Here is a 16031-nt window from a genome sequence, read left to right on the forward strand (position 1 = left end):
GAGCTCTGTCAGAGTGACCATCGGGTTCTTGGTCAACTCTCTGACCAAGGTTCTTCTCCCCCGATTGTCCAGTTTGGCTGGGCGGCCAGCTCTTGGAAGAGTCTAGGTGGTTCCAAACTTATTCCATTGAAGAATGATGGAGGCCACTGTGTTCTTGGGGACCTTCAATGCTGCAGAAATGTTTTGGTACCCTTCCCCAGATCTGTGCCCCAACACAATCCTGTCTCTGAGCTCTCAGAACAATTCCTTCGACCTCATGGCCTGGTTTTTGCACTGACATGCACTGTCAACTGTGGGACCTTATATAGACAGGTGTGTGACTCTCCAAATCATGTTCAATCAATTGAATTTACCACAGGTGAACTCCAAGCAAGTTGTAGGATCAATGGAAACAGGATGCAACTGAACTGAATTTCAAGTCTCATAGCAAAGGGTCTGAATACTTATGTAAATAAGATATTTCTGAAAACCTGTTTTCGCTTTGTCATTATGGGGTATTGTGAGTAGATTGAGGAGTAAAAAAAAATAACATCTAATACTGCTATTTACCTACAATTCAATGCCAAATTCACTCAGTTTAACTGGGTGAGAGCCAGGCCCAGAGTCGGCAGTTTCAATGTGTACCTCTCCTTCGTCATTCTCCAAGCTACAGGAAAATACAATCAAGTGCAATTCACAAAACATTGACTTGTATCTGTACAGGCCCAACAGTAAAGTCATTGTGTCGGGCAATAATTCTCAATTCAACCACTGTTACTTTCTTACCACAGCAGCTCAGGTCCTATACATTGTTTGAGAGATACCACAGGACTCACCCATGCATGACAAACTCATCCAACCACTGCCTGGACACCTATAACATAGTAATATATTTCATAGCACAGTGCATAGCAACATGACTCAATTGAAATCAGTAAAACAGACGGAATAAATTAAAATTTGTCAATTTCCCCTTTAATGGGTATTCTTGTGGACACATGTTCACACACAGTACCAGTCAAAAGTTTGGACACACCTACTCATTCAATGTTTTTTTTTTTTTTTTTTTTTTTACTATTTTCTACATTGTAAAAACATAGTGAAGACATCAAAACTATGAAATAACACATGAAATCATGTAGTAACCAAAAAAAGTGTTCAAAATATCAAAATACATTTTAGATTCTTCAAAACTAAAGAAAAATAAAGGAAAACCCTTGAATGAGTAGGTGTCCAAACTTTTGACTGGTACTGTGTAGCAACACGTATACCGCAGTCTCTCTTCCATAGCACAGTGTTATGTGAATGCCTCTCTCTCGTTTGGTCACCAATTGGTTCGGCCATGTTTGAACACCAACCATTCCTTAAAATTAAATTAATAGATTCACCGACATGGTTATGAGTGATGGGACAGGTTTCATGTTAAAACCATTTAATTCTTTACCCATCGTATTAAATTAGTAGGTTTAGCATGAACTCACGTTTTCATTGGGTCAAATTGAAAGATCTCTCAAGAGTTGAACAAGAGATTTGCCAGTTACTTCAGAAATAAAAGGATGTTTTTGAAAGGATATTAATTAGCATTAAAAACACGGGTTATCCTAATCAAAAAGTAAACTGGAAGGGTGGAGGAGCTAACCGTCTCTCCAGACAATGGGTTTGAATGAACAAAAGGAGCATGTGATGATGTGTACACACAGCCACACAACGCAATATATTCCACACACACATACCCATCCTGTGGGAAAACGGTGGGTCCGAGAGACGTGTATTAACAGGTGAAAATCAGTGTCAAGGCAGAACACGGATGGTGTTAAGAGTGAGGGTCCAAAAACCAAACAGATGGTGAAGACAGGAAGTCTTGTGAAGTAGAAAACTCAAGAGATATTGAGATTCTGGCATAATAATGTCATTATGCAGCCAATATCAAACCAAAATATAGTTGTTTCCCCCAAAAGACATGCAAGATGAAGGGAAACTGAGTGGCAAGGTATACTTAAAAAAAGTTTATTTTTTTTAAAAGGCAGACATACCATTAGTCGGATGCCTGGCAAACGACACAGAAAATCTCTTTACTGCCGGCATAGAGAAGAGCTCTGAGGAAATAAGAAGGGTAATGGTGTTAAGTGTGAACACGCTTGTACCTTGTATCGGAGGGCATATGTACGTGTGTGTGTGTTTTCCTGACCCCATGTGTGTCTTCAAACTCTCTGAAGTAGAGCCCCTCTCTAATGCTGCAGCCTTAGTATGTGTCCACTGTGCATGTGTGTCTCTCTGTCGGTGTCTCTCTGTTGGTGGTGAGACATACGCAGCATGGGAAGGGTTAACAGAGGAATGACAGAGAATGTGAAGGGGAAAGGGAGATACCTAAGTCTTGTTGTACAACTGAATGCATTCAACTGAAACGTGTCTTCCGCGGATGAGTGAATGAACAACTCAGCTGTGATTGTTCTGAATTCAGACAGAGGACTGATATTATCATTTAGATTTATTTAACGAGGCAAGTCAGTTAAAGAACAAATTCTTATTTTACAATGACGGCCTACCCCGGGCCAAACCCAGACGACGCTGGGCCAAATTGTGCGCCGCACTATGAGACTCCCAATCACAGCCGGATGTGATACAGCCTGGATTCGAACCAGGGACTGTAGTGACGCCTCTTGCACCGAGATAGCAGTGCCTTAGACCGCTGCGCAACATTAAGCACTGGTGAAGTGGGCTTTTGAAGAAGTTACCTAAAATGTCCTTTAGCTTGTTTTAAATCTCTCTGGAACACTGACTGACTGTTCAGTCTATTGCCATGCCAAAACGATCTGAAACGTACAGAATGAACCATACGATGAAGGCAAGTGACATTTGAACATCCTGTTATATTGAAAATGTGTTATATATTAAAATACTGTAATCATCTGGATTATGGGAGGTGTATCTGTAAACACAATCATTATTGCTTATTCCTCTTTGTAACCTACCAGTGCATTACGAGAAATAGACCTTTGCAAAAACACACACTTTAAAACACCGGAGATAAACCCCCCCCCACCCATACGTCATAGAAAAACATTTGGTGTTATTTCAAAACCCCACACTTGTCACACTCTGTAGTCTCATACAAGCAAACAATGACGTAACATCTCAAAGCATAATATTAAAGCAACCGTTTCATAAAGTGTGACATCACCTGCATAGTGGAAACAGTACACAGTGCCACCCAGTGGACAACGTGGGGAACTTCAGTTCAACACACAGTGGGACAACCTATCCTGTCCACATGCATGGGGCAGGTCATACAGTATTGTCCTTTATACCAGGGTTTTTAACAAACACGTTTTTTAACAAATCATGCTCTGCATACACTGTATGGACAAACAAAGTCACTGTCATGCTGTTGCGGGGGGAATCACTCAAGCAGAGGATTGCTCTTCTAAAGCAGGCCTGTCAAACGACTAAAACCACATTGAAAACTGTAGAACTGATAATGGACCTGAAATTCATAAACAGTTTCTTGACTGTGCACGGCGTGCTAATAATTACCCAAAATGAAACCTAGGACAGTCAGGGAGCATAGAAAACTCCCCCACATTTCTTTGGCAAATTTTGACGGCGAGGTAACAACCAATTTTCAGTGTGGCTCTTCCTGGAACTGGTTGAAGAGCGAATTAGTTTGACAGCGCTGCTCTTAGAGGCTGACGACAAGAGGCAGGAAAAGAGGAGGGCTCTTTCGATAACTTGTCTGATCAAATAATAACCTCTCGTCCACTAAGGAAGAACCAGATGGAAGGAAACAGATTCTAAACATCAGCTCGGGACGCCATCTCAAATCTTCAAGGTAGTCTTACACTATATAGTAGGGCCGAGTCAACGAACAACAGGTGGGAGATAGAGATCCATAAAGAAATCTTCTCTGGGAGAGAGGAGCAGGGTGGGAGAGAGGAGCGGGATGGAAGAGAGGAGCAGGGTGGGACAGAGGAGCAGGGTGGGAGAGAGGAGCAGGGTGGGAGAGAGGAGCAGGGTGGGAGAGAGGAGCAGGGTGGGAGAGAGGAGCGGGATGGGGGAGAGGAGCGGGGTGGGAGAGAGGAGCGGGGTGGGAGAGAGGAGCGGGGTGGTAGAGAGGAGCGGGGTGGGAGAGAGGAGCGGGGTGGGAGAGAGGAGCAGGGTGGGAGAGAGGAGCGGAATGGGGGAGAGGAGCGGGATGGGGGAGAGGAGCGGGATGGGGGAGAGGAGCGGGATGGGGGAGAGGAGCGGGATGGGGGAGAGGAGCGGGATGGGGGAGAGGAGCGGGATGGGAGAGAGGAGCGGGATGGGAGAGAGGAGCGGGATGGGAGAGAGGAGCGGGGTGGGAGAGAGGAGCGGGATGGGAGAGAGGAGCAGGGTGGGAGAGAGGAGCGGGATGGGAGAGAGGAGCGGGATGGGAGAGAGGAGCGGGATGGGGGAGAGGAGCGGGATGGGGGAGAGGAGCGGGATGGGAGAGAGGAGCGGGGTGGGAGAGAGGAGCGGGGTGGGAGAGAGGAGCGGGGTGGGAGAGAGGAGCGGGATGGGGGAGAGGAGCAGGGTGGGAGAGAGGAGCAGGGTGGGAGAGAGGAGCGGGGTGGTAGAGAGGAGCAGGGTGGGAGAGAGGAGCGGGGTGGGAGAGAGGAGCGGGATGGGGGAGAGGAGCGGGATGAGGGAGAGGAGCGGGATGAGGGAGAGGAGCGGGATGGGGGAGAGGAGCGGGATGGGGGAGAGGAGCGGGATGGGGGAGAGGAGCGGGATGGGGGAGAGGAGCGGGATGGGGGAGAGGAGCGGGATGGGAGAGAGGAGCAGGGTGGGAGAGAGGAGCAGGGTGGGAGAGAGGAGCAGGGTGGGAGAGAGGAGCGGGATGGGAGAGGAGCGGGATGGGAGAGAGGAGCGGGGTGGGAGAGAGGAGCGGGATGGGGAGAGGAGCAGGGTGGGAGAGAGGAGCGGGATGGGGGAGAGGAGCGGGATGGGGAGAGGAGCGGGATGGGGAGAGGAGCGGGATGGGGAGAGGAGCGGGATGGGGAGAGGAGCGGGATGGGGAGAGGAGCAGGGTGGGAGAGAGGAGCAGGGTGGGGGAGAGGAGCGGGATGGGGGAGAGGAGCGGGATGGGAGAGAGGAGCGGGGTGGGAGAGAGGAGCGGGATGGGGGCGAGGACCGGGATGGGAGAGAGGAGCGGGATGGGAGAGAGGAGCGGGATGGGAGAGAGGAGCGGGATGGGAGAGAGGAGCGGGATGGGAGAGAGGAGCGGGATGGGAGAGAGGAGTGGGATGGGGGAGAGGAGCAGGGTGGGAGAGAGGAGCAGGGTGGGAGAGAGGAGCGGGATGGGAGAGGAGCGGGATGGGGGAGAGGAGCGGGATGGGAGAGAGGAGCGGGTGGGAGAGAGGAGCGGGTGGGAGAGAGGAGCGGGATAAAAGAGAGGAGCGGGATGGGAAAGAGGAGCGGGATAGGAGAGAGGAGCGGGATGGGGGAGAGGAGCGGGATGGGAAAGAGGAGCGGGTTAGGAGAGAGGAGCGGGATGGGGGAGAGGAGCGGGATGGGAGAGAGGAGTGGGATGGGAAAGAGGAAAGAGGAAAGAGGAGCGGGATAGGAGAGAGGAGCGGGATGGGGGAGAGGAGCAGGATGGGAAAGAGGAGCGGGATGGGAAAGAGGAGCGGGTTAGGAGAGAGGAGCGGGATGGGGGAGAGGAGCGGGATGGGAGAGAGGAGCGGGATGGGAAAGAGGAAAGAGGAGCGGGATAGGAGAGAGGAGCGGGATGGGGGAGAGGAGCAGGATGGGAAAGAGGAGCGGGATGAGGGAGAGGAGCAGGATGGGAAAGAGGAGCGGGATGAGGGAGAGGAGCAGGATGGGAAAGAGGAGCGGGATGGGGGAGAGGAGCAGGATGGGAAAGAGGAGCGGGATGAGGGAGAGGAGCAGGATGGGAAAGAGGAGCGGGATGAGGGAGAGGAGCAGGATGGGAAAGAGGAGCGGGATGAGGGTAGGGAGGAAGTGGTTAGTCCTCATTGCATATCATGCAGTTCTTAGTAAGCGCAGATCACTGTTGCCAAGGGAGCTGTGTGTGTGTGTGTGTGTGTGTGTGTGTGTGTGTGTGTGTGTGTGTGTGTGTGTGTGTGTGTGTGTGTGTGTGTGAGATACTCCTAACACCTGCACCTCTTCCCTGATCAGAGAGGTGGTGAAGCCCCTCTAAGGCCTTCTGGGAAAGGTGACTGACATCAACATCTGGTGGGATCATGGACTCACAGGACGTCATGGATTTAAGAAACAAGTGGTCTTTCTAGTATGAACACATTTGGAACACGACCTTAGATACATTCTCTATTGACCTCTGGCCTACATAGTCTAGGCTACTCTGACCTACATAGTCTAGGCTACTCTGACCTACATAGTCTAGGCTACTCTGACCTACATAGCCTAGGCTACTCTGGCCTACATAGTCTAGGCTACTCTGGCCTACATAGTCTAGGCTACTCTGACCTACATAGTCTAGGCTACTCTGATTTACATAGCCTAGGCTACTCTGACCTACATAGTCTAGGCTACTCTGACCTACATAGTCTAGGCTACTCTGACTTACATAGCCTAGGCTACTCTGACTTACATAGCCTAGGCTACTCTGACTTACATAGCCTAGGCTACTCTGACCTACATAGCCTAGGCTACTCTGATTTACATAGCCTAGGCTACTCTGGCCTACATAGTCTAGGCTACTCTGACCTACATAGTCTAGGCTACTCTGACCTACATAGCCTAGGCTACTCTGACTTACATAGCCTAGGCTACTCTGACTTACATAGCCTAGGCTACTCTGGCCTACATAGTCTAGGCTACTCTGACCTACATAGTCTAGGCTACTCTGACCTACATAGTCTAGGCTACTCTGACCTACATAGTCTAGGCTACTCTGACCTACATAGTCTAGGCTACTCTGACCTACATAGTCTAGGCTACTCTGACCTACATAGTCTAGGCTACTCTGACTTACATAGTCTAGGCTACTCTGACCTACATAGTCCCGGCTACTCTGACCTACATAGTCTAGGCTACTCTGATTTACAGAATCTAGGCTACTCTGATTTACATAGTCTAGGCTACTCTGATTTACATAGTCTAGGCTACTCTGACTTACATAGTCTAGGCTACTCTGACCTACATAGTCTAGGCTACTCTGACCTACATAGTCTAGGCTACTCTGATTTACAGAATCTAGGCTACTCTGATTTACATAGTCTAGGCTACTCTGATTACAGAATCTAGGCTACTCTGATTACAGAATCTAGGCTACTCTGATTACAGAATCTAGGCTACTCTGGCCTGGGAGATTTGGTTGCTGGACCTACCTACTGTACGCAATGATGGCAGCTATAAGAGAGAGAGAACACGAGACAGAGAGAGCCAACAGATAGTGAGGTAGTTCACATAACCCAGAGAGATCAGTGAGATAGTGCTGATGTCAGGGGGACAGAAATATGACAGTGGCAGCAGTGGTTGGTACAGGGGGACAGAAACCAGATACCCACCTAGGCCAGTCTGTTTAATCTCGGGGGACTGGCACGAGCATGAGGGGAAGAGGCGATAGGAGGTGCCCTTGGAGGAGGTGGGCAAGGTCTCGGAGAGGACCTGGTTGGGGACAGGGACACATGGTCACAGTGAGACAGACAGCGACAGACAAACAGCTGACTGTCAGACAGGTAATTAAATAACCAGGCAGACATACACTCTGGATAAACTTGTAAAAACACAAACATGACTTGACTAATAATCACTAATAAGGAAATAGTACACAGGCAACAAAGTTTACTGAGCCCGAGATTAATAATCAGTAGTGTAAAGTACTTAAGTAAAAATGATTTAAAGTACACTTTAAAAAAAATAAAGGGAACACTTAAACAACACAATGTAACTCCAAGTCAATCACACTTCTGTGAAATCAAACTGTCCACTTAGGAAGCAACACTGATTGACAATAAATTTCACATGCTGTTGTGCAAATGGAATAGACAAAAGGTGGAAATTATAGGCAATTTGCAAGACACCCCCCAAAACAGGAGTGATTCTGCAGGTGGTGACCACAGACCACTTCTCAGTTCCTATGCTTCCTGGCTGATGTTTTGGTCACTTTTGAATGCTGGCGGTGCTCTCACTCTAGTGGTAGCATGAGACGGAGTCTACAACCCACACAAGTGGCTCAGGTAGTGCAGTTCATCCAGGATGGCACATCAATGCGAGCTGTAGCAAAAAGGTTTGCTGTGTCTGTCAGCGTAGTGTCCAGAGCATGGAGGTGCTACCAGGAGACAGGCCAGTACATCAGGAGACGTGGAGGAGGCCGTAGGAGGGCAACAACCTAGCAGCAGGACCGCTACCTCCGCCTTTGTGCAAGGAGGTGCACTGCCAGAGCCCTGCAAAATGACCTCCAGCAGGCCACAAATGTGCATGTGTCTGCTCAAACGGTCAGAAACAGACTCCATGAGGGTGGTATGAGGGCCCGACGTCCACGGGTGGGGGTTGTGCTTACAGCCCAACACCGTGCAGGACGTTTCGCATTTGCCAGAGAACAGCAAGATTGTCAAATTCGCCACTGGCGTCCTGTGCTCTTCACAGATGAAAGCAGGTTCACACTGAGCACATGAACACATGTGACAGACGTGACAGAGTCTGGAGACGCCGTGGAGAACAATCTGCTGCCTGCAACATCCTCCAGCATGACCGGTTTGGCGATGGGTCAGTCATGGTGTGGGGTGGCATTTCTTTGTGGGGCCGCACAGCCCTCCATGTGCTTGCCAGAGGTAGCCTGACTGCCATTAGGTACCGAGATGAGATCCTCAGACCCCTTGTGAGACCATATGCTGACACATGCACATTTGTGGCCTGCTGGAGGTCATTTTGCAGGGCTCTGGCAGTGCACCTCCTTGCACAAAGGCGGAGGTAGCGGTCCTGCTGCTGGGTTGTTGCCCTCCTGCGGCCTCCTCTACGTCTCCTGATGTACTGGCCTGTCTCCTGGTAGCACCTCCATGCTCTGGACACTACGCTGACAGACACAGCAAACCTTTTTGCTACAGCTCGCATTGATGTGCCATCCTGGATGAACTGCACTACCTGAGCCACTTGTGTGTGTTGTAGACTCCGTCTCATGCTACCACTAGAGTGAGAGCACCGCCAGCATTCAAAAGTGACCAAAACATCAGCCAGGAAGCATAGGAACTGAGAAGTGGTCTGTGGTCACCACCTGCAGAATCACTCCTGTTTTGGGGGGTGTCTTGCAAATTGCCTATAATTTCCACCTTTTGTCTATTCCATTTGCACAACAGCATGTGAAATTTATTGTCAATCAGTGTTGCTTCCTAAGTGGACAGTTTGATTTCACAGAAGTGTGATTGACTTGGAGTTACATTGTGTTGTTTAAGTGTTCCCTTTATTTTTTTGAGCAGTGTAGTTATGGGTATCTGTACTTTATTATTTATATTTGACAAGTTTGACATCACTACATTCTTAAAGAAAATATTGTATTTTTTACCATACATTTTCCCTGACACCCAAAAGTACTCGTTGCATTTTGATGCTTAGCAGGACAGGAAAATGTTCCAATTCACGCACTAAATCAAGAGAACATCACTGGTCATCTCGACTGCCTCTGACCTGTTGGACTCACTAAACACAAATGCTTCGTTTGTAAATTATGCCCGAGTGTTGGAGTGTGTCCCTGGCTAGGTAGCAACATGGATCGTTGTGTAAATCTGTTGCATCTCAAGTTGACTACAAAATCCACAATGCAATGCTCTCTCTATGGGCTGACTGGCTAGCTAGCTAGCAAGCAAACGTAGCTACACACATTAATACTAGTTAGCTGTAATCGTCTAAACAAACTGCACTATCAATTTAGGAGTCTACAATATCACCATGTTCAACCTGCAGATGGATGTGCCTCTCAGAGGAGTCTAACATTCGCAACAGCAGATATATTTTTGAGGAGATGGGAAACGTTGTCTTGGCTAGGCCAATGGGCCGCGCGGTGCATTCTGTGCGATTATGGGACAAGGAGAGCTTTCCGTCAAGGAGTGAATGGGAGTCGATTGGGCGATAGCTCAAAAACCCAACATTAGCACAACAAGTACAACATTACAAATCTTTTCAGAGATGTGAAATAATTAACTTGCTATCTGTAGCAGTGGCATAGCCACGGGTAGGCCTGCCCAGTTTGATCTCAGGACTACCCAAAAAAATGTTCCAGAAATTATTCAATATAAATTGTTTAATTTTATTACATTTTTAAAAAGAAACGCATGTGAGATTTATTGTCTATGGGTCATTTTATTATAATGTAACAAAGAAATAGTCCGCGACAATCAAGTTGGCGCCGACTGTTGGTTACATTTAAGAAAAAAATCATACTGTGGTTTACATCAAAAACCTGGCAACGTCACGTGGCTAAACTTTATAGCGCATAAGATAGCAAGCTCTAACGCACAAGTTTACTCGAAATGACTCACCAGCTAAGGTCATTTAGTAGTTCTAGCAATTACAAACCAAAATGTCGATCGCTAGGTTTAAAAAAAAAAAAAAGACATCTGGAGTTAAAGTTGTGTGCGTGCCTGAAAATAATTTGGATCAATCTACCGATAGCTTCCAGAATAAGACATAAACAGGTGGCGCCAGGACAGAAACAACCGCAATCACAACCGCCAATGGCACGTTGAGCCAGGCATGTTTGCCTACCCCACCGTCTCCTCTCGTTCTTGATGCTGCGGGCGGGGGTGAACCTGCAGTAGGTCCACCGACAGACGTGTCTGCCGTTGATGAACCAGCCTGTCAACCAAAGCTAGCAAAGTTCCCTTCAAGTATGATAAATGGCAAATCACGCTGCTTCTCTTCCAGGTGGTATGACCACTTCGTGTGGATTGGGTATAGTAAAGGTATAGTAAAGCACAAGACAGCAACTTTGGAACAATATTCTAGACAGACAGATTACTGAGTTGAACTCAAGATTTCAAGAAGACACTTATGGGATCATGCAAGCGGCAGCCTCCTTTTCCAAAGAATCCCAAACCTGGGCCTTAAAGAGCAGCTGAAGACCACATGCGATATCAATTGAGGATGCTGAATTCACTGTTTTTATTCAGCAGTTGAGATGCATGATGAACATGGGAAAGAGTGACTTTTCCTCCATAATGAGTGTCCTTGACAGCTGCCCTGATGATATGTTTCCCTAATATAAACTCTGTTAAGGATCATTGTCACACTTCCAATGACATCATGCAGTGTGGAGAGACTTTTCTCAACAACAACTAGGATAAAAAGAACGTCTTCGCACATCAGTGGCAAGCGCCCGGCTGAACCACTTCAGTTTTCGGTCTTTTGAGCGTGAACTGAGAGATATTCATATTCAACTCAAAGCCTCGCCGTCTGCGCCTTGTGATGTAGGTCACGACTTATTGATACGTTTACTAAAGGGAAGGTACCTTTTTATAGTACTACTGTCCGCCGTGCTATAAATGGTAACATCAAATATAGACTTGTTTGGCCATCGATTAAAGTGCGTCTGAAGATGAGTTTTATGTTGTTGGCAAATTGGCAACTGGTCTAAAAGTTAATCTTATTTTAATATGCTGGGATGAGTAATTATTTGTATATGTAACGAGGTTGCTCCTAGTACTATGCACTAGTATAAAACAATTATTTTACGAAATAATATATGGTGTGCGTCGCAAAATAAATTAAGTAGAAAAAAGGCCTATCCAAATTGGTCTTGCAAAAAATCTGTCTACGCCCCTGATCTGTAGTATCAGACAGCTTTGGAATTGTGACATTATGTCGTTTGAGGAAAATAGGCACGTTTCTCGACATATACACTGAGTTTGAGAAGGGATTGCGTTACGATTAGTTTAGCAACCGCAGCATGACAACGTGAATGCGATTGGTCGACAGTCTGCTGGGCGGGGGCGTTTTAAGTCCCTTTATTCATTAGATCCCTATCTTCTTTGGATAATATTTCTGGTAACGGCACCATGCAATGCACCCTGGTCTAAAGAGGCAGACAAATAGGAGAAATGAGCTAGACCCTCGGTTAAATAACACATTTCTCCAGGTAGGAAAATGGCAAAAATATGATCAACGGCTCATCCGAGAGAAGACATCCTACCGAGTTACGACATCGGACAGAATTGAAATCTGACATGTATGATAAACGTTTTCACGATCTAAAAATGTTTGTATTCCAATGAACTTCCAGTTCAATGAGAGAGACTTTACCACTGTGCTACGTCATACCAGACGGATTTCTACCTGCTTGAACGCCAATAACTCAGATACACATGAAAACCGTGAAATGACCCAGGGGATCGATTGAACATCACTCACAGATGCACAAAAAAAGTATAACATTCAAAATGGGTGAACCTTTCCTTTAAGTACATTTAAAACCAAATACTTTTAGACGTGTACTCAAGTAGTATTTTACTGGGTTACTTTTACTTGTCATTTTGTGTGAAGGTATCTTTATTGTTTTACTCAAGTATGACAAATTGGGTACTTTTCCCACCACTGTGAATAATCATCACTAATAGGGATGTAACAGTATAACTTTAGACAGTCCCCGACACGGGCGTGAACCAGGGACCCTCTGCACACATCAACAACAGTCACCCACGAAGCGTCGTTACCCATCGCTCCACAAATGCCGCGGCCCTTGCAGAGCAAGGGGAACCACTACTTCTAGGTTTCAGAGCAAGTGACGTTGCTAGCTCGCACCACCGCTGACTAGCTAGCCATTTCACATCCATTACAGGGACATAGTACAAAGACTACGTGATCTGAGATGAGGTTGCAAAGCGCACACAGACACCGCACACACAGACACCTGGATGTTGTTCATCAGGCTACACAACTAAAAACGTTTAAAAACGTTTCGCAACAGAAAACAGATGTTTGGTCCAGGTAAGTCGCTCTCTGTTTGAAATGATTTTTTCCATTCTATTATTTGGTACCTATGAACATCCGTCTTAGAAAAATCAGGTCTATCCTAAAGACTCAATATCTGAACAGATTCACGCTATGCCTGTGGTTCAGAAGTGGACTGTACTGAATGTGGGAGAGAGGGCTAGGGTTAGAGAGGACGCACAGTAATGGACGTGACCCTGGTCAGCTACCTCCATGGAGCCAGTCTTGCGGTTGCGGATCATGGTGGATCTTTTGATGCCGATTGGCTCAGAGAGCGACAGGGCCTGGTCAGTCTCGTCCTGTGATAGGTCCTCCAGACTGCCTTGGTTGGTCTGCTTCTCCTGGTTCTGGATTGGATCAAAGAGTCCGTTAACGGGGGTTGTGGACACACACGGACACCACACACATGGACACCACACACCTCAGCGGAGGCAGGGCGGAAGCCAAAGCCCAGAGGGACGTTCTCCTCGTCCTCACAGCCCTTCACCCCGGGACTGAAGTGGAGCTCCACGTGGAAACGCTCCTCTGAGCCGGGGTCCTGATTAACACATACAGAGAAACAAAACATGAAAATGATGTTAAACTACACAAACAGACAGAGACAGAGAGACCTAACTGACCTTGTTGTTATCCTCATACAGCATGATGACTATCTGAATGTAGAGACAGAGACCTAACTGACCTTGTTAATAACCTCATACAGCATGATGACTATCTGAATGTAGAGACAGAGAGACCTAACTGACCATGTTGTTGTCCTCATACAGCATGATGACTATCTGAATGTAGAGACAGAGACCTAACTGACCTTGTTAATAACCTCATACAGCATGATGACTATCTGAATGTAGAGACAGAGAGACCTAACTGACCATGTTGTTGTCCTCATACAGCATGATGACTATCTGAATGTAGAGACATAGACCTAACTGGCCTTGTTAATAACCTCATACAGCATGATGACTATCTGAATGTAGAGACAGAGAGACCTAACTGACCATGTTGTTGTCCTCATACAGCATGATGACTATCTGAATGTAGAGACAGAGACCTAACTGACCTTGTTGTTATCCTCATACAGCATGATGACTATCTGAATGTAGAGACAGAGACCTAACTGACCTTGTTGTTATCCTCATACAGCATGATGACTATCTGAATGTAGAGACAGAGACCTAACTGACCTTGTTGTAATCCTCATACAGCATGATGACTATCTGAATGTAGAGACAGAGACCTAACTGATCTTGTTGTTATCCTCATACAGCATGATGACTATCTGAATGTAGAGACAGAGACCTAACTGACCTTGTTGTTGTCCTCATACAGCATGATGACTATCTGAATGTAGAGACAGAGACCTAACTGACCTTGTTGTTTGTTATCCTCATACAGCATGATGACTATCTGAATGTAGAGACAGAGACCTAACTGACCTTGTTGCTATCCTCATACAGCATGATGACTATCTGAATATAGAGACCTAACTGACCTTGTTGTTAACCTCATACAGCATGATGACTATCTGAATGTAGAGACAGAGACCTAACTGACCTTGTTGTTTGTTATCCTCATACAGCATGATGACTATCTGAATGTAGAGACAGAGACCTAACTGACCTTGTTGTTATCCTCATACAGCATGATGACTATCTGAATGTAGAGACAGAGACCTAACTGACCTTGTTGTTATCCTCATACAGCATGATGACTATCTGAATGTAGAGACAGAGACCTAACTGACCTTGTTATCCTCATACAGCATGATGACTATCTGAATGTAGAGACAAAGACCTAACTGACCTTGTTGTTGTCCTCATACAGCATGATGACTATCTGGGTCATGTAGTTGAGTTCAGAGACGGCACTGAGGTAATCCATGGCCTGTTTCCACTGCTGGTCCTTCACTTCCTGTCACACACCCACACACAACATTACAACCAGAGATATCTGGATCCTGCCGATTCATTTAGCCTATATGAGACAACTGTAAAACAAACTAAAAAATAGTGCGTGAACCCAAGTCTGCAATATTCACGACCACGTCTAAATCACAATTGGTACTTTCCCAGATCTGTTTGTGCCATCTTGCCAACACCTTGAACCTATGATCATTGTCGTGCCAAACAGATCTGGGAACAATATACTTACATCCAGTAATCCCCCGTAGCGGAAGATGCTGAGCAGTGAGTGGACGTGGCTTTCGCTGGTGAAATAGAGACGGGTTCTGACGTGACGTCCCGGAGACATGACCCCCCGTGAGTACCTGGAACACCAGAGGGAATGAAAGACAATTGGGTGATCACTCACTGGGGCTCTAGGGGAGACTTCAGGGGAGGGTTAACTGGTCCTGGGACAGTGGCTCAACTCAGTGGTATGCCATCATTGTAACAACAGGGTCTACTAAGAACTGGTCCTGGGACAGTGGCTCAACTCAGTGGTATGCCATCATTGTAACAGGGTCTACTAAGAACTGGTCCTGGGACAGTGGCTCAACTCAGTGGTATGCCATCATTGTAACAGGGTCTACTAAGAACTGGGCAGTGGTATGTAGGGCTGGGTGATATAGCCTAGAAATCATATCTCGATTTTCTCACAAACTCATGGCCGATCACGGTACAGTGTATATATATATATTTATTTATTTTCTTAGTAGGGTCTGTTCTGCTGTAAATTTTGGGAGAGATGAGATATGAAACAGATTGTTACAAAGGTTAAGTTCTCCTCCATTACAGTAAAATAGAGAGTTGAAAAAAAAACTGTGAGTTGAAACTAGTGACATTTCCAGTCTTTGTTGTTGTGAGTGGCAGGGGCTTGGTGTCTGGACGAGTGGGAAGGTTCACAGTGCACACAGCACAGAAGGTGGTGCTTGGTGTCAGGGGGAAGGGGCTTGGTGTCGGGGGAAGGGGCTTGGTGTCGGGGGAAGGGGCTTGGTGTCGGGGGAAGGGGCTTGGTGTCGGGGGAAGGGGCTTGGTGTCGGGGGGAGGGGCTTGGTGTCGGGGGGAGGGGCTTGGTGTCGGGGGAAGGGGCTTGGTGTCGGGGGGAGGGGCTTGGTGTCAGAGGGAGGGGGCTTGGTGTCAGGGGGAAGGGGCTTGGTGTCAGGGGGAAGGGGCTTGGTGTCGGGGGAA

At 47.1% G+C, this 16031-nt stretch overlaps 1 pseudogene; it reads right to left on the reverse strand.

The window, feature by feature from the left end:
- LOC129854938 (inositol hexakisphosphate and diphosphoinositol-pentakisphosphate kinase 1-like) overlaps window positions 1-16031 on the reverse strand; it is a 79892-nt pseudogene that overhangs the window by 16400 nt on the left and 47461 nt on the right.

The sequence above is a fragment of the Salvelinus fontinalis genome, chromosome 5 (assembly GCF_029448725.1).
Source record: "Salvelinus fontinalis isolate EN_2023a chromosome 5, ASM2944872v1, whole genome shotgun sequence".
NCBI classification, from domain to species: domain Eukaryota; kingdom Metazoa; phylum Chordata; class Actinopteri; order Salmoniformes; family Salmonidae; genus Salvelinus; species Salvelinus fontinalis.